The 22208-nt window shown below is 39.5% G+C and overlaps 1 protein-coding gene and 1 pseudogene across 10 annotated transcripts in view; both read right to left on the bottom strand.

Moving 5' to 3' along the window:
* Positions 1-22208, bottom strand: part of POU2F1 (POU class 2 homeobox 1) — a 204640-nt gene that overhangs the window by 63546 nt on the left and 118886 nt on the right. The window lies entirely within an intron of this gene.
* On the bottom strand, positions 14364-21553 carry LOC147377110 (large ribosomal subunit protein uL11 pseudogene; annotated as a pseudogene). The gene has a single exon (XR_015161348.1). The product of XR_015161348.1 is annotated as a large ribosomal subunit protein uL11 pseudogene (transcript).

The raw sequence follows: 22208 nt of genomic DNA, 5'->3' as shown, positions 1-22208 counted from the left end.
TGCATGAAAGTGAAAAGTGGAAGTGAAGTTGCTCAGTCGTATCCTACTCTTTGCAACCCCATGGACTGTGGCCTATCAGGGCTTCTCTGTCCATGGGATGTTCCAGGCAAGAGTACTGGAGTAGGTTTCCATTTCCTTCTCCAACCTAGACAGCATATTAAAAAGCAGAGACATGCCAACAAGGTCCATCTGGTCAAAGTTACAGTTTATCTGGTAGTCATGTATGAATGTGAGAATTGTACCATAAATAAAGCTGACTGCCAAAGAATTGATGCTTTTGAACTGTGGTGTTGGAGAGTCCCTTGGACTGCAAGGAGATCCAACCAGTCAATCTTAAAGGAAATCAGCTCTGAATATTCATTGGAAGGACTGATGCTGCAGCTGAAACTTGGGCCACCTGATGTGAAGAACTGACTCACTGGAAAAGACCCTGATGCTGGGAAAGATTGAAGGCAGGAGGAGAAGGGGACGACAGAGGATGAGATAGTTGGATGGCATCACCAACTCGATGGGCATGAGTTTGAGCAAGCTCCAGGAGTTGGTGATGGACAGGGAAGCCTGGCGTGCTGCAGTCCATGGGGTCGCAAAGAGTTGGACAGGACTGAGCGACTGAACTGAAGTGAATAATCAGAATAAGAGAATTTAATAAGATGCAGCACACAAAATCTGTTAAAAATTGCCTTTGTTATACACAAATGACCTGGGCTTCCTTGGTAAGTCAGCTGATAAAGAATCCATCTGTAACGCAGGAGATTCCCATTTGATTTCTGGGTCGTGAAGATCCTCTGAATGGATAGGCTACTCATTCCAGTATTCTTGGACTTCCCTGGTAGGTCAGATGGTAAAGAATCCCCCTGCAGTGCGGAAGATCTGGGTTCAATCCCTGGGTTGGGAAGATCCCCCGGAGGAGGGCACAGCCACCCACTCCAGTATTCTTGCCTGGAGAATCCTCATGGACAGAGAAGACTGCTGGGATACAGTCCCTGGGTTCACGTAGAGTCAGACACAACTGAGCGACTAACCACATACACACATACTACTTTAAAATTACAAGCATGATTCATCAAAAGACTATGTATGATTAATGAAAAGAAGAAAATAATTACAATACATATAAATAAGAAAGGATTAGTATTTAGAACACACAAAAAACTCCCATGAATCAACTTTAAAAGCCCAAGAGAAAAATTAGATTGGCAAAACGAATTAAGAATTTCACAAAAGAGGAAACATAATGGCCCACAAACACAAGAAAGGATATTCAACTTCCTTGGAAACTAGGGAAATACACTAAAGTGTCCAATGAGATAGCATTTTACACCCACTAGATTGGCTAAAATTACAAAGTTGGTTAATAGGAAGTTTTGGCAAGACTAAAATTCTCGTCTGTTGTTGGTAGCAGTATTATTCAGTACTACCACTTCAGCTACGGCCAGAGTACTGAGAAACAACGTAACAAGTTCAGCAGTTATGTATCAAGAGATTACAAAATTATAGCAGCCATGTTTGTAATAGCAAAAGCCTAAAAATAATGGAAACGTCTATCAATAATAGAATGGATAGAAAAATTGTGACGCATTCATATACTGGGATTACACATCTAGTGAAAGTGAATTAGAGATATATGTACAAACCTGGACGAATCCCCAAAACAAAATGTTCAGCCAGACAAAGAAGATATATATATATATATATGAAAAAAATATATATATATGAAAAGAAGAGAAGCGAAAAGCAAAGGAGAAAAGGAAAGATATAAACATCTGAATGCAGAGTTCCAAAGAATAGCAAGAAGAGATAAGAAAGCCTTCTTCAGCGATCAACGCAAAGAAATAGAGGAAAACAACAGAATGGGAAAGACTAGAGATCTCTTCAAGAAAATCAGAGATACCAAAGGAACATTTCATGCAAAGATGGGCTCGATAAAGGACAGAAATGGTATGGACCTAACAGAAGCAGAAGATATTAAGAAGAGATGGCAAGAATACACAGAAGAACTGTACAAAAAAGATCTTCACGACCCAGATAATTACGATGGTGTGATCACTGACTTAGAGCCAGACATCCTGGAATGTGAAGTCAAGTGGGCCTTAGAAAGCATCACTACAAACAAAGCTAGTGGAGGTGATGGAATTCCAGTTGAGCTATTCCAAATCCTGAAAGATGATGCTGTGAAAGTGCTGCACTCAATATGCCAGCAAATTTGGAAAACTCAGCAGTGGCCACAGGACTGGAAAAGGTCAGTTTTCATTCCAATCCCAAAGAAAGGCAATGCCAAAGAATGCTCAAACTACCGCACAATTGCACTCATCTTATACACTAGTAAAGTAATGCTCAAAATTCTCCAAGCCAGGCTTCAGCAATATGTGAACCGTGAACTTCCAGATGTTCAAGCTGGTTTTAGAAAAGGCAGAGGAACTAGAGATCAAATTGCCAACATCTGCTGGATCATAGAAAAAGCAAGAGAGTTCCAGAAAAACATCTATTTCTGCTTTATTGACTAGCCAAAGCCTTTGACTGTATGGATCACAATAAACTGTGGGAAATTCTGAAAGAGATGGGAATGCCAGACCACCTGATCTGCCTCTTGAGAAATGTGTATGCAGGTCAGGAAGCAACAGTTAGAACTGGACATGGAACAACAGACTGGTTCCACATAGGAAAAGGAGTACGTCAAGGCTGTATATTGTCACCCTGCTTATTTAACGTATATGCAGAGTACATCATGAAAAACGCTGGACTGGAAGAAGCACAAGCTGGAATCAAGATTGCTGGGAGAAATATCAATAACCTCAGATGTGCAGATGACACCACCCTTATGGCAGAAAGTGAAGAGGAACTAAAAAGCCTCTTGATGAAAGTGAAAGTGGAGAGTGAAAAAGTTGGCTTAAAGCTCAACATTCAGAAGATCATGGCATCCGGTCCCATCACTTCATGGGAAATAGATGGGGAAACAGCGTCAGACTTTATTTTTCTGGGCTCCAAAATCACTGCAGATGGTGACTGCAGCCATGGAATTAAAAGACGCTTACTCCTTAGAAGGAAAGTTATGACTAACCTAGATAGCATATTCAAAAGCAGAGACATTACTTTGCCAACAAAGGTTCGTCTAGTCAAGGCTATGGTTTTTCCTGTGGTCATGTATGGATGTGAGAGTTGGACCGTGAAGAAGGCTGAGCGCCGAAAAATTGATGCTTTTGAACTGTGGTGTTGGAGAAGACTCTTGAGAGTCCCTTGGACTGCAAGGAGATCCAACGAGTCCATTCTGAAGGAGATCAGCCCTGGGATTTCTTTGGAAGGAATGATGCTAAAGCTGAAACTCCAGTACTTTGGCCACCTCATGCGAAGAGCTGACTCATTGGAAAAGACTCTGATGCTGGGAGGGATTGGAGGCAGGAGGAGAAGGGGACGACAGAGGATGAGATGGCTGGATGGCATCACTGACTCGATGGACGTGAGTCTCAGTGAACTTTGGGAGTTGGTGATGGACAGGGAGGCCTGGTGTGCTGCGATTCATGGGGTCCCAAAGAGTCGGACACGACTGAGCAACTGATCTGATCTGATCTTATCTGATATATATATAGTATGATTCAACTAATACCTAGCTGGAAAAATATGCAAAGAAAAGCATGTGACCGTTAACACCAAATTCAGGTTGATGGTTACCTCTTTGGTAGAAGCACATGATCAGAATGGATCTACAGCGGCCTTCTGGAACATGATAACTGTTTTGTGACCAGAGTGGTAGACACATGAGTGCTTAAAGCACACATATGTGTTTACATACAGGTTTTTACAATTACCACTTTTATATTAAAATAGTAAAAGAAAAACATCAGCAATGACCAGAGTTGCAGTAAACTTTTGGGGATACATCCAGACAGCAAGAGGCAAAGAAAAAAGCAGGTGCATTAGAGGTGAATCCAAGGACACTAGTTTCAGTGAAGGCCCAGCTGAAAGTTAGGTGAAATTTACATGGAGTTTAAGAATTTTTGGCTTCCCCAGTGGCTCAGCTTGTAAAGAATCCGCCTGCAATGCGGGAGACCTGGGTTTGATCCCTGGGTTCGGAAGATCCCCCAACATCCCCATTCCAGTGTTCTGGCCTGGAGAATTTCAAGACTGTATGGGGTTGCAAAGAGTCAGACATGACTGAGCGACTTTCACTAAAAATTGGCAAGTTGTCATCTCCCAGGAAGTTGTTTCTTCACAGGTAGTAGTCAAGGACCAAACAGGCAAAGGTCTTCTGTCCTGATGAGTAGTTCACACTTCTGAGATTTGCACAGGTTTCATGCTTTTCAATGCCTCTCAGTGTCCAGACCATGTGCTACCTTCCTTTATGTTTCCAACCTTCCAAACACAAAAGCAATAATTTATCAGTTCAGTGCAGTCGCTCAGTCGTGTCCAACTCTTTGTGACCCCATGAATCGCAGCACGCCAGGCCTCCCTGTCCATCACCAACTCCCGGAGTTTACTCAGACTCACGTCCATCGAGTCAGTGATGCCATCCAGCCATCTCATCCTTTGTCGTCCCCTTCTCCTCCTGCTCCCAATCCCTCCCAGCATCAGAGTCTTTTCCAATGAGTCAACTCTTCGCATGAGGTGGCCAAAGTACTGGAGTTTCAGCTTTAGCATCATTCCTTCCAAAGAAATCCCAGGGCTGATCTCCTTCAGAATGGACTGGTTGGATCTCCTTGCAGTCCAAGGGACTTTCAAGAGTCTTCTCCAACACCACAGTTCAAAAGCATCAATTTTTCGGCGCTCAGCCTTCTTCACAGTCCAACTCTCACATCCATACATGACCACTGGAAAAACCGTAGTCTTATACCTTCTATTACTCCAATGTGATTTGTCTCTTAAAAAAAATTGACTTCTGCTTTTTAAAATTCTGTCCAGGAATGCCTTTATTTTATTATTTTTTGGTAGAGGGAAGACAGTCTTTTCATTATCCTAAACCTATTGTCATTTGTCCATGAATGAGAATAGATATCTATGTCCTTTTTTTGCTGTTTTAGTCGCTAAGTCATGTCCGACTCTTTTGTGACCCCATGGACTATAGCCTGCAAGGCTCTTTTGTCTGTGGGATTCTCCAGGCAAAAATACTGGAGTGGGTTGCTGGGCCTTCCTCCAGGGGATCTTCCTGATCCAGGGACGGAACCCACGTCTCCCATGTCTCCGGCACTGGCAGGCAGGTTCTGTACCGCTAGTACCACCTGGGAAGCCCCCTGTTATGTACAGTAGTTTGTACATATGAATCCCACACATAGTGAATCCATAATGATTAAAGCAACTTAAAAATATACGTACCTTTCATTTTGACTTTTAAATTAATTTTATTGGAGTATAGTTGATTTACAATGTTGTATTAGTTTCTGCTGTACAGAAAAGTCAATCAGTTATGCATACACATATACGTCCACTCATATTTAGATTCTATTCCCATACGGGTCATTAAAGAGCACAACTGAGCTGTTAAGTAAAGACACTTAATCCTTATTTAGGAGATAATATTAATATTTTCCAAACAGGTCAACCCTTTGAGGCCTCAAAATTAAAACTTACAATCTAATTATCTCTTCAGAATCTAGTTATATCTAAAGGAAACCATGATACTTAAAAACAAATTTTATTTTTTCTAATCTCAGTGACCTCAGATTTTTTTTCTAAATCCATAGGTTTGAGAGGTAGTAAATAAATAAGAAAAACTGCCACTGCCCTCAAGCCAAGCATGGCAGACTACGTTATTTGTGGTAAGAAAGGTACAAAGTGCTTTGAGAGTTCTAGTGTGGCAGAGAGGGAGAGAGGAGATTTTAAATAGGGTCTAGGATTAGAGTGAGGGCTGAACCACCAAGGAGAGCAAAGCAAAAATCAAATGGTTCATATGTAAAAATACTTTATTATTACAACCCATTATTCGTATCTTAAGTCATTCTAACTGTAATACAGAGGAAGATGCCCAAAGACACTGTCAGAAAAAAAAAAAGTAAAGATTTGGATTCTAACACTATTTCCTGACAAAAATGAATACAGAGAGGTTACTTTAAATGTATATTATTCAACCCATTAGCAGGCTCTAAGACTCTTGAGAGTCCCTTGGACTGCAAGGAGATCCAACCAGTCCATTCTGAAGGAGATCAGCCCTGATCTCCTTTCTTTGGAGGGAATGATGCTGAAGCTGAAACTCCAGTACTTTGGCCACCTCATGCGAAGAGTTGACTCATTGGAAAAGACTCTGATGATGGGAGGGATTGGGGGCAGGAGGAGAAGGGGACGACAGAGGATGAGATGGCTGGATGGCATCACTGACTCGATGGACGTGAGTCTGAGTGAACTCTGGGAGTTGGTGATGGACAGGGAGGCCTGGCGTGCTGTGATTCATGGGGTCGCAAAGAGTCGGACACGACTGACCGACTGAACTGAACTGAACAGGAGGGAAAAAAAAGGAAAATAACAAGTGTAACAAGGATGTGGAGAAAATGGGATCCTTGGCCCTCATTATGGAAATGGAAAATGATTGAGCTGCTGTGGAAGAGTTTAGTGGGTCTTCAAAAGGTTAACTACATGATCCATCAATTCCACTGTAGGTATATACCCCAAAGAACTGAAAACAGATACTCAAATCCTTGCACATGAATGTCCATAGCAGCACTATTCACAACAACTAAAAAGCAGAAACAACCCAAATGTCCACTACAGATAACTGGAAAAACAAACTGTGGTATAGTCACACATGGAATATTATTTGGGCACAAAAAGAATGAAGTACTGCTACAACCTAGATGAACCTCAAAAACATCATGCTAAGTGAAGAAGTCAGACAGACATACTGTATGATGCCATTTAAATGAAATCTCCAGAAGGGTTCAGCCAACACAGACATATCACAGACTGATGACTGCCAGGAGCTGGGGGGAGGGGAAAAGTAGAGTATCCTTTTAATGGCTTCCTTTTGGAATAATGTTAGAACTAGATAAAAGCGACAGCTGCAACAACACTGCGAATGTACTAAATGTCACAGAATTGCTTGCTTTTAATGCTTAATTTTATGTTATATGCACTTCACCTCAATTAAACAGAATCAAAAATGAATTCTCAGCTGTAGAGCAAAACAGACAGTAGAAATCTTACCGCCCTATGAGCTTCCCTGGCTATAGCAGCCAATCTCACCTCTCTGATCGGCCACTTGACATTCTGCTACAAGGCAATTAACAAGAGACTTAGTCTCTAGTGGAACTATGTATGTACAAAAATAAACAAACATTTTTTGAATGAGAAATTCTGGAACATGGGGTTCGTGAAAGTAATTTTTCATCACTAAGCAGATATATTCTGGATGATATGTACTATATTTTAATCTGTAATTAGCAGCCACATTATATACTACTACTTCAGTTAAACCTATACAATAAGGAAAAGTTTTTTTTTTTTTCCTTCAGATTCTTAATTTAAGGCAGTAAATTTAATTTCAGTAAATTTAAGGCAATCAAAATTATGGTTAAATTTCAGATGTCCTACAAGAAATAATGATAATATCTGTGCCTGTCACTACATTCCCTTGATAAGCAGCACAAATTGCAAATGAACGTCACAAAAAGTCAGGCAACTGTGGGGCATATCTAATAGAAAAAACAGCCTAAAGATCTTCATGAAAACTTGGCTTCTACTAGTGTGTGTGTCTATGTGTGTGAATAGGTGGTTTCTTCCAAGTGTGTCACCATAAAATAGGAGGAACCTGGGATAATGGAAACCCAGAAAGAGCATCACTTATGGCTATAAAAACGTTCTATGTTACTACAAAGCAAGATGCATCACCAGAACTGAGGCTATAGTTTATCCACGGAATGGATGACTATAACACCTCTGCTAAAAATTTGAAATAAGACTGATTACATTCTTTGCAGCCAAAGATGGAGAAGCTCTATACAGTCAACAAAAACAAGACTGGGAACTGACTGTGGCTCAGGTCATGGACTCCTTATTGCCAAATTCAGACTTAAATTGAAGAAAGTGAGGAAAACCACTAGACCATTCAGGTATGACCTAAATCAAATTCCTTACAGTTACACAGTGGAAGTGAGAAATAGATTTAAGGGACTAGATCTGATAGACAGAGTGCGGATGAACTATGGTCGGAGGTTTGTGACATTGTACAGGAGACAGGGATCAAGAACATCCCAAGGAAAAAGAAATGCAAAAAAGCAAAATGGCTGTCTGAGGAGGCCTTACAAATAGCTGTGAAAAGAAGAGAAGTCAAAACCAAAGGAGAAAAGGAAAGATATACCCATTTGAATGCACAGTTCCAAAGAATAGCAAGGAGAGATAAGAAAGCCTTCCTCCGTGATCAATGCAAGAAATAGAGGGAAACAATAGAATGGGAAAGACTAGAGATCTCTTCTAGAAAGTTAGAGATACCAAGGGAAGATTTCCTGCAAAGATGGGCACAATTAAGTACAGAAATGATATGGACCTAACAGAAGCAGAAGATATTAAGAAGAGGTGGCAAGAATACACAGAAGAACTATACAGAAAAGATCTTCACGACCCAGATAATCACGATGGTGTGATCACCCACCTAGAGCCAGACATCCTGGAATGTGAAGTCAAGTGGGCCTAAGGAAGCATCACTATGAACAAAGCTAGTGGAGGTGATGGAATTCCAGTTGAGCTATTTCAAATCGTAAAAGATGATGCTGTGAAAGTGCTGCACTCAATATGCCAGCAAATTTGGAAAACACAGCAGTGGCCACAGGACTGGAAAAGGTCTGTTTTCATTTCAATCCCAAAGAACGGCAATGCCAAAGAATGCTCAAACTACCGCACAATTGCACTCATCTCACACGCTAGTAAAGTAATGTTCAGAATTCTCCAAGCCAGGCTTCAACAATACATGAGGCGAAAACTTTCAGATGTTCAAGCTGGTTTCAGAAAAGGCAGAGGAACCAGAGATCACATTGCCAACATCCGCTGGATCATGGAAAAAGCAAGAGAGTTCCAGAAAAACATCTATTTCTGCTTTATTGACTATGCCAAAGCCTTTGATTGTGTGGATCACAATAAACTATGGAAAATTCTGAAAGAGATGGGAATACCAGACCACCTGACCGGCCTCTTGAGAAACCTGTATGCAGGTCAGGAAGCAACAGTTAAAACTGGACATGGAACAACAGACTGGTTCCAAATAGGAAAAGAAGTACATCAAGGCTGTATATTGTTACCCTGCTTATTTAACTTATATGCAGAGTACATCATGAGAAACACTGGGCTGGAAGAAATACAAGCTGTAATCAAGATTGCTGGAGAAATATCAATAACCTCAGATATGCAGATGACACCATCCTCATAGCAGAAAGTGAAGAAGAACTAAAAACCCTCTTGATGAAAGTGAAAGAGGAGAGTGAAAAAGTTGGCTTAAAGCTCAATATTCAGAAAAAGAAGATCATGGCATCTGGTCCCCTCACTTCATGGCAAATAGATGGGGAAACAGTGTCAGACTTTATTTTTTCGGGCTCCAAAATCACTGTAGATGGTGATTGCAGCCATGAAATTAAAAGACGCTTACTCCTTGGAAGGAAAGTTATGACTAACCTAGATAGCATATTCAAAAGCAGAGACATTACTTTGCCAACATAGGTCCGTCTAGTCAAGGCTATGGTTTTTTCTGTAGTTATATATGGATATGAGAGTTGGGCTATAAAAAAAGCTGAGTGCCAAAGAACTGATGCTTTTGAACTGTGGTGTTGGAGAAGACTCTTGAGAGTCCCTTGGATTGCAAGGAGATCCTACCAGTCCATCCTAAAGGAGATCAGTCCTGAATATTCATTGGAAGGACTGATTCTGAAGCTGAAATTCCAATACTTTGGCCACCTCATGGGAAGAACTGACTCATCTGAAAAGACCCTGATGCTGGGAAAGATTGAGGGCAGGAGAAGAAGGGGACGACAGAGGATGAGATGGTTGGATGGCATCACCAACTCCATGGACATGAGTCTGAGTAAACTCTGGGAGTTGGTGATGAACAGGGAGGCTTGGCGTGCCTCCATGTTCCATGCGTCCATGGGGTCGCAAAGAGTAGGACATGACTGAACTGAACTGAACTGAAGAATTTCCACTGTTATTATATATTCATGTACCAAGAAATGGTACATGTTTTACTTTTTTTGGTTGTTTTTATGTAGATAACTGTACATCAGTGACGCATGATAAGATTTCTATAAATGGTTGACGTTTGTGGAATTAACTCTATCAGGATGAAAGTTCTATTAAAATAATTTTTTTTAGCTTTCTTCTTAATTGTAGAAAAATGACTTGTGAGCTACTAAATACTGAGATCAAGTCTTCTGCAAATATCACAGAATAGGAATACTCTGAAGGCCAAGAAAACCAAAAAGCCCTTATTCTAGAATTACAGTATCATAGCAATATTTTTGTTTACAAAAATCTGCAAACATTTGATGTGTTCCATCCTTCTCCTGCCTCATAATCTAGTCAAGTGCTCCTTATTCACCCTTTAGTGAGCCAGGTAAATGGCAGCAGTGTCCTGCTTTCTTGGGAAACACAAAAGGTCCCTGAAAAGCTGCAGTAAAACTTACTATCCTGATTTTATCTGATGTCAGGGTTCCTAGCTTGAATTATGACTCTGTTACCAATTCTTCTAATACTGTTTATTCATCTGGATGAACTACGTATCCCAGACTTCTTACTGCATTCTATTCCCTGGTTTCATTTTCCCCAATATCACAAGGACATTCCTAATTATCTCTGTTCCTAATCCTATCTAGAGTGCTTTCTTACCTTCCCTTCTACCTAAAAACTTACTATCTATATCCATTATATATAACTTACTTTTAACTTTTTCAGGCTCCCATTTCTCTAACATTTAAAAAAAAGAAAAGTTATGGTGTAGGAGGAGAGGGCTTCTATCTAAGCTGCTGCATTTATCAGTGCTCTGAAAGCCAACATCCACCTTCCCCTTAGAAACTTTGCCACCCCCCTCCTACTGGTTCTCTCAGCATATAAATGGACTTGAACTCCTCTCCCATCCATCCTTCCTTTATTTAATATCACACCATCATCACGCTCATACTCATAATAAACAGTAGTTACTAAGCCCTTACTGAATTATACATCTACTTGCTTTCAACATCAATTTTATGCAATGGCTTATTATTATTTATCTCCATATTATAGCTGAAAAAATCTGTGGCACAGAAGGAAATAATGTGCCCAAAGTAACATAACTGAAAAAGAAACCAGGATCTGAATCCAGATGGTCTGGTTCCAGGGCCTAAGCTCTTAATCACACACGTTCTTATAGAGCTTGTATTTAAAAAGTTGCCTACATTTGTCCTTCCCCTGCCCAACTCTATCCATAGCAATTTCTTTCCTTATATCACTTACTTAAAACCTTTAAGTCCCTGCTGCTGCTGCTGCTAAGTCACTTCAGTCGTGTCCGACTCTGTGTGACCCCATAGACAGCAGCCCACCAGGTTCCCCCGTCCCTGGGATTCTCCAGGCAAGAACACTAGAGCGGATTGCCATTTCCTTCTCCAATGCATGAAAGTGAAAAGTGAAAGTGAAGTCACTCAGTCGTGTCCAACTCTTAGCAACCCCATAGACAGCAGCCCACCAGGCTCCCCCGTCCCTGGGATTCTCCAGGCAAGAACACTGGAGTGGGTTGCCATTTCCTTCTCCAATGCATGAAAGTGAAAAGTCAAAGTGAAGTTGCTCAGTCCCTAGTATATGAATAAATAAACACAGTATTACTGTATAGCACAGGGAACTATATTCAATATCTTGTAATAAATCATAATGAAAAAAATATATATACATATAACTAAATTACTTTGTTGTATAGCAGAAATTAACACAACATTGTAAATCAACTATACTTTAATAAGATACATTTCTTAAAAAGTCCCTAGTAACTACTGTCAAATCCAAAGATCACATTTTAAGATTCCTATATGTCTCCACCTCTTTGCAAGACTTCATTATGGTGAATACGAACTCCATGAAGTCTGCTGTCCAGTTCACTTCTGATCGCTGCAGTTGCTCTTTCTTAGTCTACTTAAAGCACTGTCCAAAGTGAGAGCAGAGTGAAAAAGTTGGCTTAAAGGTCAACATTCAGAAAACGAAGATCATGGCATCCGGTCCCATCACTTCATGGGAAACAGATGGGGAAACAGTGGAAACAGTGTCAGACTTTATTTTTCTGGGCTCCAAAATCACTGCAGATGGTGACTGCAGCCATGAAATTAAAAGACGCTTACTCCTTGGAAGGAAAGTTATGACCAACCTAGATAGCATATTCAAAAGCAGAGACATTACTTTGCCAACAAAGGTCCGTCTAGTCAAGGCTATGGTTTTTCCAGTGGTCATGTATGGATGTGAGAGTTGGACTGTGAAGAAAGCTGAGCGCCGAAGAATTGATGCTTTTGAACTGTGGTGTTGGAGAAGACTCTTGAGAGTCCCTTGGACTGCAAGGAGATCCAACCAGTCCATTCTGAAGGAGATCAGCCCTGGGTGTTCATTGGAAGCACTGATGTTGAAGCTGAGACTCCAGTACTTTGGCCACCTCATGCGAAGAGTTGACTCACTGGAAAAGACTCTGGTGCTGGGAGGGATCGGGGTCAGGAGGAGAAGGGGATGACAGAGGATGAGATGGCTGGATGGCATCACTGACTCGATGGACGTGAGTCTGAGTGAACTCCGGGAGTTGGTGATGGACAGGGAGGCCTGGAGTGCTGTGATTCATGGGGTCACAAAGAATCGGACACAACTGAGCGACTGAACTGGAACTGGAACTGAAAGGAAATTTCTGTGATGATGGAAATGTTTCACTACCATAGTGGATAGTAGTCGCTAATGACATATGGCTACTGAGCACAAGAAGGGCAGCTAACATGACTGAATTTTAAATTTAATTTAATTTAAACAGTGATGTGCACCCTGTGGCCACCCTACTACAGGGCAGGGCTTCTTTCTCTGTCCACCCTTTTCATGTTATAGAGCTTTGCCTGTGGTCCTCTTCTCAGCTTATCCATTCTCTTCCCATTAGTATCTCCCTGCTAAGTGCTTCCACACCTATATAAGCAGCCAATTTTTTTCCCCCTCAACATATCTCTATCTTCAATTACTCACTTTTTCACCTGCAAGTACTGTAAGGCACCCAAATGCAACATCTGCAAAACCGAACGTATCGCTTCAGGCAGTCTGCTCCCAGCGCAGGCCGCCCCTACTCAGGTAACGGTGCTACGGCTATCGTGGTCCCGAGACAAACACAGGCATTTATTTTAGATTACTCGCTTTCCTTCCTCCCTTTTTTCTAAAAAATCACCTTCTCAATCTCCTCTCCACCTCTCACGAGTGCTCATTAAATCTGACCCCTGGCTTCTACTGCCACTGCTCTAAGCCAAAAATGCTATATAGTGGATCTAATTGAAAGAGCAATGGAGTCTAGTGTTTTGCTTCAAGCAAGATGTAAAATATAAGATAACTGGGAAATCTTTTATATTTGTTAGAAAAAAAGAACACAAAAAAGTGACATGATAGGAAACTAACCTGCCTTGTAAGGAAGAAGGGAGAAAATTACAATCTCATAATCTGTGTTTAAAGCAGCCTTTTAGAAACAAACACAATATATTAATATTCTAAATTCTATTTGTAATGAATAAAAATAAAGTGGATACTGCCTTTAAAAATCTTAATTTTTGTTACTGGGTTACACTTGGTGAAAAGATCAATTGCTCATTCACTCTTTTAACAAAAGTGAAATTTTAATTCAAATGTCACTTAGTATCCTCATAGGCTCACTAATCATGCATGGTTCTCTGCTCCATATACCAAAACGACAGCAAAAACTCCCCACAGGCACCAAAGGGCAGGGCCAGGGAAAGTTTCTCAGTATGCAATAATCAGAATCTCTTAGAAGCCATGTATTTTGACATCTGTCAAACCAAACACGAGATAGAGGAAAGCCATCTTTCCTATTAAGCGTTTGACTTTTTGCTTCTGGACCACCAAGAACAGAGTAATATATCCTCTACCATGCTCATGAGGCTCTAGAAGTGCTCCAGGCAGTTCAATGACCTGTAGGACTATTTAAAACATCCTATGAAGGAAGACCGAGAAAAATCAGTACCAGTGTTGGTATTTCCACTCTGACGCTTATAAAAGAACTTTGGCCAGTGCATAATGCAGTCCACACAGTAAAATACGTAATAAATTTAAAACAACAATAATAATAGCAATAAGAATACTAGTAATAATCCTACGATAAACATAAGTTCAAAAGGAAAATGGCCCTGCGGAGTCTGAAATGTGTAATTGTTCCACTATTTTTTCATTTTTTTTGTTGACAAATAATCTTTTCTTTTTCTTTTTTCTCTGCAGTTCTTACCTAGCTGGGCACTTCACCGCACGACTGTTGGTTGATGTCATGAAAGTCGCGTCAATCAACGCTGCAGCCCACAGACTGGGCGGTCTCCAGGATTTCCTTAATGGTTCCAGAGAATACTCTAGTTGTTAAAGACTGATGCCACATCTGTCAGGCAATGTTGACAAGCTCATCAAAAGTGTTATTTCCACTGTGCTTAATGTTTTTCTGCTTCTGTCTTTGTACTTGAGGGCTTTGATGATCAGGGCAGAAGCAGAAGGTATCACCTCAATCTGGGGCTGTCTGTTCTGAATGGTCGGTTTCTCTGTAATCCTCAGGCCCTTCCTATCAGTGGTTGCCTTGGTGATGTCACCACCAATCCTTTTTGGAGACAGAGCCAGAGGACCGATCTTGGGAGCCAGGGCATACGCTGCGCCTACTTCCCCACTGGTGCACCTCAGATACACAACTCTGATTTGGCTGGGGTCTAAGTTAGGTGGCATGGTGGGGTCAGCTGGCGTCAGATGAACCTGCATTGGGGACGACTGAAGAAAGGTGCGTCTTTGCCTCCTGCAAGCCGAGAGCTCCACTACGTTCTGATGAGAACTTTACGTGAGGCCTGTCCCTCAGTGAATTTCTGAGGCTTCTCCTAAAACTACTGGTAGTTCATCTGGAAATGTTTTCCCAAACTAGCACTGTTTCAAGACATCAAGATTCTTCAATTATTACAAAAATAGCAGATATATTCACTGGTGCCCTGGTCTTTCAACATCTTTTGTCCTCATTTCAAAGAAAATGATGCCTGATCATGACCTCTTAAGAATATAACTTTCTAATATCAACCATGGCACTAATAAGTCCCACAGAACAGATAAACATTTGTTGCTAAGAATTTCTGATAGTATTTTTGGAATGTCATTTCATAACTGTATTGATTAATAAATTTTGAATTAATAAATTTATTTGGCTTTTTCAGCTGCCAAAAAGATCTTGATATTATCCTGGAGAAAATCATCTGAATGAAAAAATCAAGTGAACATAATTCAGGTAAAAAGAAGATAGTTAAACCGACCACAAACTCAATCAGTCAACAGGTTAAAACCGAATCCTCCTAAAACTTAGTTTTTGTCTGGTTAAAAGATGAGTTGGTTGCTTTAAAATAGAACAACTTTTAATCTTTCAAAACAGTTAAATATTATTAGAAAAATAATATCTTATATTTTAAAAATTTAATCTGATGTCATTTTTCTTTATTAATTATAAAAGTTACAAAAAGGCAACAATAAATTTTCAAAAATAATAAAAATAAGCCAATGTTAATGGAAGTGGCTGCACTAAAGTCTGCAGAACTCTAACGCTAATTCCGAGGAAGACTAAACGATAAGGGATTTAGAAAGCACGTGATGTGATGGGGAAACGCTAGAGAAATTAGAAACCTTCAGTGCAGACTTCTTCCTCCCATCTTAGCTTTCTTTCTTTCTCCATACTGAACATACACTGCCCATTACCATCACATTTAGATCCCACCCAGCTTCCAGGTCCAGTTGAAGTTCCACTTTCTTCAAAGCCTTCCCTGATCTTCCCAGCTAGAAATGATATCTCCCTACACTGAATTTCTATGGACTCTTGTAATACTTATGATTATTCTATTACATTTTCAAATATGTTCTCTATAAGAGAAATTTCTTGAGAACAAGTTAATATCTTATTCAATTTTAGTGATTCTACTGAGTACAGTATAGAGTCTTACACACAGGAGAGAAAACAAAAGGAACATGGTACAGAAGACAGGAGGATGTCTCTGTCACTTCACAGATATTTGTCTACTGATATGCGTGACTCTTCTTGTCAAGGAACTAAACATCTAAGCCTCAGTCCCTGATCTACAGAAAGAAAAAATAATGCCTCATATGGTGGTTATAAGGATTAAATGAGGTAATCTACACAAGTGTTTAACATACTTAATGAACGTGATACTTAATGAATGACAATCATTATTACATTACTAGTAATACTTAAGAATGACAGCCACTGTTATATTACTTTATAATAAATTATCATATTTATAATACTTTATAATAAATCTATATACTTTATAATATATGTACTAATAAATACTTTATAATAGATCAATTAAAAAAAAAAAAAACTATACAGTCCTGGAATTCTCCAGGCCAGAATACTGGAGTGGGTAGCCTATCCTTTCTCTAGTGGATCTTCCCAACCCAGGAATCCAAGTGGGGTCTCCTGCATTGCAGGCAGATTCTTTACCAACTGAGCTATGAGGGAAGTCCTTTATAATAAATCACTTTATAATAAATGTCAAACGATGAAAACTTAGACTAGGGCAATGACTTCCAGGAAAGCTTTCATTTTTAAAAAATGAGAAAAATCATTTTAATCTGTGTTATTGCTAAGGGCAGAATTCAAGAGTATAGACAACACAGTTATAAAACAGCAGAACAGGATGCATTAAAAACTGTTCCCTGTCAAAGGATGAGTCCAAGCTCAGGGTAGATGAACATTTGCCAGAAATACTGATGAAAGAAATCTGCTCTCTGATTAAAAAGTGAGCAAGGCTTAACATTTGTCTAATAATTTTTACATTAAAGAAAATGCCTTGGTTTTTCTTACTGAAGTTTATAAAACGTTATACAACTTCTGGTCTCCAACTGTCATCTAAAATATAGTTAATCAGATTTAATTTAGGATAAAGTACTCTGGCAGGCACATTTTAATCCCAGAAGCTGTGAATAGTTACCTTACATGGTAAAAAAGATTTTGCAGACTGGATCAGGTCAAGGGTCTTTAGATGGGGGTGTTATGCTTAATTATCTGGGTGGACCCAGTGTAACCACAAAATGGTCTTTGTAAGAGACAGAGGAAGGCAGGAGAGTCAGAGAAAATGTGGTTAAGAGGAGCAGCAGTGAGAGAGAGAGGAAGACAGGCAGATGGACCTAAAGACACTTTACTTCTGGCTCTGAAGATGGAGGAAGAGGTCATAAACCAAGGAACACAGGTAGCCTATAGAAGCTATTAGAAGAGAGAAGGAAATAAATTCTCTCCTCGGAGCTTCTGGAAGGAATGCAGCTTAGGACTTCTGACCTCCAAAGCCATAATAAAATCATGCTGCTTTACCCAGCAATTTCACAATTAGTTATATATTCCAAAGAACTACGTACACTGGTGCACAATTCACAATGGAAACAACCCAAGCATCCATAAACAGATGAATGGGTAAACAAAATGTGATGTAAACATACAACTATATACTGTACAACACAGAGGAACTTGAAAATATACTAAGTGAAATAAATCAGACACAAAAGAACATATTGCATAATTCCACTTAAGTAAAGTATCTAGAATAGGCAAATTCAGAGACAGAAAACAGATTGGAGGTTACCAAAGGCTTGGAGAAAGAAGTAGTTACTGTTTCCCCTAGGGGAAGCATCCTTTCCAGCATCCTGGTACAGAAAGCTGTGTTATAGGAAATATCATTACTACTCCCTCTTATCCAGATGGGTACTTTATTGAAATGATATTATTTGGAAAAATACAATCTTACATTTTCTTCACTTCTGATCTTGGACTTCTTGAGCTAGGCTATGGAAGGTCATATACTCCTGTTGGCTAGATTAAGCCATACATCTACTCTCTTTAATTTGACCTCAAGAAGCTTATTAATATTTTTTTAATCAATCCCTTAAAGGTAACTATGTCAAAATTCACTGCTGCTGCTGCTAAGTTGCTTCAGTCGTGTCCGACTCTGTGCGACCCCATAGACTGCAGCACACCAGGCTCCCCCGTCCCTGGGATTCTCCAGGCAAGAACACTGGAGTGGGTTGCCATTTCCTTCTCCAAAGCATGAAAGTGAAAAGTGAAAGGGAAGTCGCTCAGTTGTGTCCGACTCTTAGCGACCCCATGGACTGCAGCCCACCAGGCTCCTCCATCCATGGGATTTTCCAGGCAAGAGTACTGGAGCGGGGTGCCCTCAAATCTATCTCATTCAAAATCTTTGAGGCAGTATGAGATAATAAAAGGCTCAAGATCTTTGCAATCAAAAATTACTAAATAGTTCTGAATGTATTTCCCTTATCTGTAAAATAGGCATAACACTACTTACTTTTATTAATTATTATATAAAGTATATACAATAAAGCAGCTAGCCATGTACATATACTAAGAATTCAACCAATGGTAAATGCTGCCATTATTATTACTCTTATCCCTGTCTTCCTCTCAGATGAAAATGAAATTTTTTCATCCTCTCAGATGAAAAATGAGAAAAATGGAGAAATCTAATGTAAATTATTCCTCATTTTCCATCTCCCTTCCACCTCAATATTCCGTCACTGTCTGATTTGACCTTCTTCTCCTCAATATTAAAAGGGTGTATCTTTTTCTATTTTCAAAGTTAACCCGCTATTCTGTACTTCTGATCCTACCTCCTTCTCCTACCTCAGTTCTCTCAGTTGTTTTTCTTTAACTTCTTTCTCTCTGGTGGCTCATTCCACCTGGCCTATGAAATATCACCATGGCACTTTTCTATACCTCCTCTTGAATTACCATAATCTACCCTGAATCTGTCACCTGCACATCTGTCTCATCTCTAATGGATTGCTAACTCTTCAAAGACTGAAGCGGTCTCATTTATTTGTACTAACATCTTTTAATAACACCAAGTATAATATTATTATTATACATACAGGATAGGCACATACTTAATAATAAATTAATAAACCTAAACAACAGATTTTCTGTGAACATGTAAGGGCTATTTGACAAAAGTACATTGTCAGACTTAGCTGCTCAACCTAAATACATCACTCTGGCTGGAGAAAGGCAAAGAAGTACCGTCTCAACATAATCTTAAATACTCTTATAATACATTCTTTTAAAATGTCACAAATCAAAAACTATTTTTTCCTGACATGTTTAAAATTGTAGTAATCTATACAAAAGTATTCTGAATCCAGAAAATGTGAAACTTCAGTTTTATTATAATGCTGAGTTCTTTTCCACTGAAAATTTTACTTGTTATTCACAAACTAACAAAATCCAAGAATCCATGTATTCTTTACAATTAATCTCCAGGCTTGATTGTTATATTTTTAAACAAAAATCAATTTATAAGCATGTAATTATTGGAATAAACTATAATTTTATTTTATTATTTTTTGTTTTTTGGCTGTGCCACACAGCATGTAGGATCTTAGTTCTGCAACCAGGGATTGAACCCACACCCCCTACAGTGGAAGTATGCAGTCTTAACCACTGGACACCAGTGAAGTACCAATAAACTGTAATTTTAAACTCAATGTATCAGACATGGTAATTTACTACGCAAACTGGAACTCAAATGTATTTTTATGTTCCTGAGCTAACTACCTGACATCAGTGGGTGACGCTAACAACACAGTGACAGACATTCACCATTGAAAAAACAGACTTTCAAGGTTATCCTTAAGTGAATATATATGCTTCAGTCAACATACAGAAAGTGTGAGTCATCAAGCTTCAGAGTTAAGATCATCTCATGTTTGATCCAGCTTCTATTATTATTGCATTAGCACTAATTCTTGAGAAAAAAGAATACAAATTTCCCCTATTTTGTAAAATCAACCATTACTGCTGGTGATGGAAATAAAAAAAAGTCTAAGAAAGCACCACCCACAAAATCAGTTTTAGAGTCATTAAAAAGTAAAATATCTAAATTCATACTGCTCAGCTCTATGGTAGGAATGAGTCTACCAAGCACTCCATCCATCTTAAAACAGGGCAAGAAATTCATGAGACTGTTTCAGGAAATGTTTCAGCTAGAATTTATCTTACATACCTCTATAAATGGTTTTAGACCTGAAATATATACACAAAGTGTTGCTTAAATTTTCAGTTTTATTTTACTACAATCACAGGAGGAACCATATGCAGGGCATGAAACATATGTCTGGTATAAACCCTGACCCTGCCTTTATTTCCTGGCTGGCTTTATGCCTCAATTTCCTACCCCTTGAAATAATACCTAACTTGCAGGGCTCTCATAAGAACTCAAGTTAAACCGGGTAATGCATATAGTGCTTAAGATTTCTAAAAACATGTCATCAGCGTTTTATTAAATGTGGTACTCAATAAATGGTAGCTACTGAAACTTCTATTACAGTGATGGATTCCCAAGGAATCCCATACAGTGAACATTCGCAGTGTTATCCAATCATTCTGGGTCTGTTTCCCTTCTTTAAGAAATACAGACTCATCTTTGAATCTGTTCTTTCAGCATAGGTGTCCTGCTCATTCTCTTCTAGCATCTTAATGGTATCAACTGCCTTATTTCTCTCTGCAAACAAGTCCCACACCTAAGTGAGGTGGCCAAATACTGGCAGAGGGACTGCAGCTACAAAAAAAAAAAAAAAAAGCAAGATGGAACCCAAACAGGAGATACAAAGGAAACTGGTTGACACTTCAGACAGAGCAGAATGCTGCCCTTCCCTTCTCGGGATGTATTTACCACAGTCTATCTGGTTAGCCTCAGGGTAACTTGAGAAACATGTTAAATACAACAGGAAACCTCACTGCTCAGTTTCATATAAAGAAGCAGGTATGTTTTAAAGATTAAAAGATTAACAAGTATCTCCAGGTACAGAAAAATTTTAAATGAAAGAAATATAGGCAGGAAGCTCCTATACTGGTTCAACTCATCTACTTCACTGCTCAGTTTCATATAAAGAAGCAGGTATGTTTTAAAGATTAAAAGATTAACAAGTATCTCCTGGTATAGAAAAATTTTAAATGAAAGAAATATAGGCAGGAAGCTCCTATACTGGTTCAACTCATCTACTTCAAATTAAAAGCTGCTGTAGCTAGGAGGGGTGGAAAACAAAGACAGTTTCCAAGAGGGACTCTCATTTTTACTGTGTCCTATGTGTGGGTGTGTGCTAAGTTGCTTCAGTCGTGTCTGACTCTGTGAGCCTCTGGACCATAGCCCACCAGGCTTCTCTGTCCACGGGATTCTCCAGGGCAAAATGCTGGAGTGGGTTGTCATGCCCTCCTCCGGGGGATCTTCCTGATCCAGGAATTGAACCTGAGTCTCCTACACTGGCAGGCAGTGGGCTTCCCTGGTGGCTCAGACATTAAGGAGTCTGCCTGCAATGCGGGAGCCCCAGTTCAATCCCTGGGTCAGGAAGATCCCCTGGAGAAGGAAATGGCAACCCACTCCAGTACTCTTGCCTGGAAAATCCAATGGATGAAGAAGCCTGGCAGGCTACAGTCCATGGGGTTGTAAAGAGTTGGATGTGACTGAGTGACTTCACGTCACTTCTTAACCACTAATGCCAACTGGGAAGTCCTACTATCTCCCATAGTTAGGCTTTTTTAAAAAAAATAGGCATTTTAAAAATGACAAGTCAAAGAGGCAACCCTCTGTGCAAGTAAAAAACCTAGTGAAACTATTACTTTCTGGGTATCCCTTCTTAAATGGTTGTATATTTATAATTTATGCCTTTACTAGAAACTGGGGAAGTCCCTGTACCATCTCTGGCAGATAAAGATACACAGTCAGATATCAGGAGTCAAGAGTATGGGCTGTGGAGACAATCTATCCTTTACAGTCTCACCTCCTCCCAAGGGGGGGGGTCTCAGTTTCCTCATTTTTATGATATTAATTATCTCCGGATAAAGGGTTTAATCAAGTATAAATTTTTTTCTAAAAAATTATCAATTAAAAGGATATATTAAGAACAGATATGTTTTTATCTACTTATATTAATATTATTTCAATACAATTTATACTAAATGTGGATAAGATTTCCTATCTTGATTAATACCCATGACAGGAACA

The sequence above is a fragment of the Bos grunniens genome, chromosome 3, assembly GCF_055505025.1.
Source record: "Bos grunniens cultivar Pamir isolate PY7600 chromosome 3, Bosgru_T2T1.0, whole genome shotgun sequence".
Classification (NCBI taxonomy): domain Eukaryota; kingdom Metazoa; phylum Chordata; class Mammalia; order Artiodactyla; family Bovidae; genus Bos; species Bos grunniens.
The sequence above is the reverse complement of the archived record's forward strand: the minus strand, read 5'-3'. Positions and strand labels throughout refer to the sequence as shown.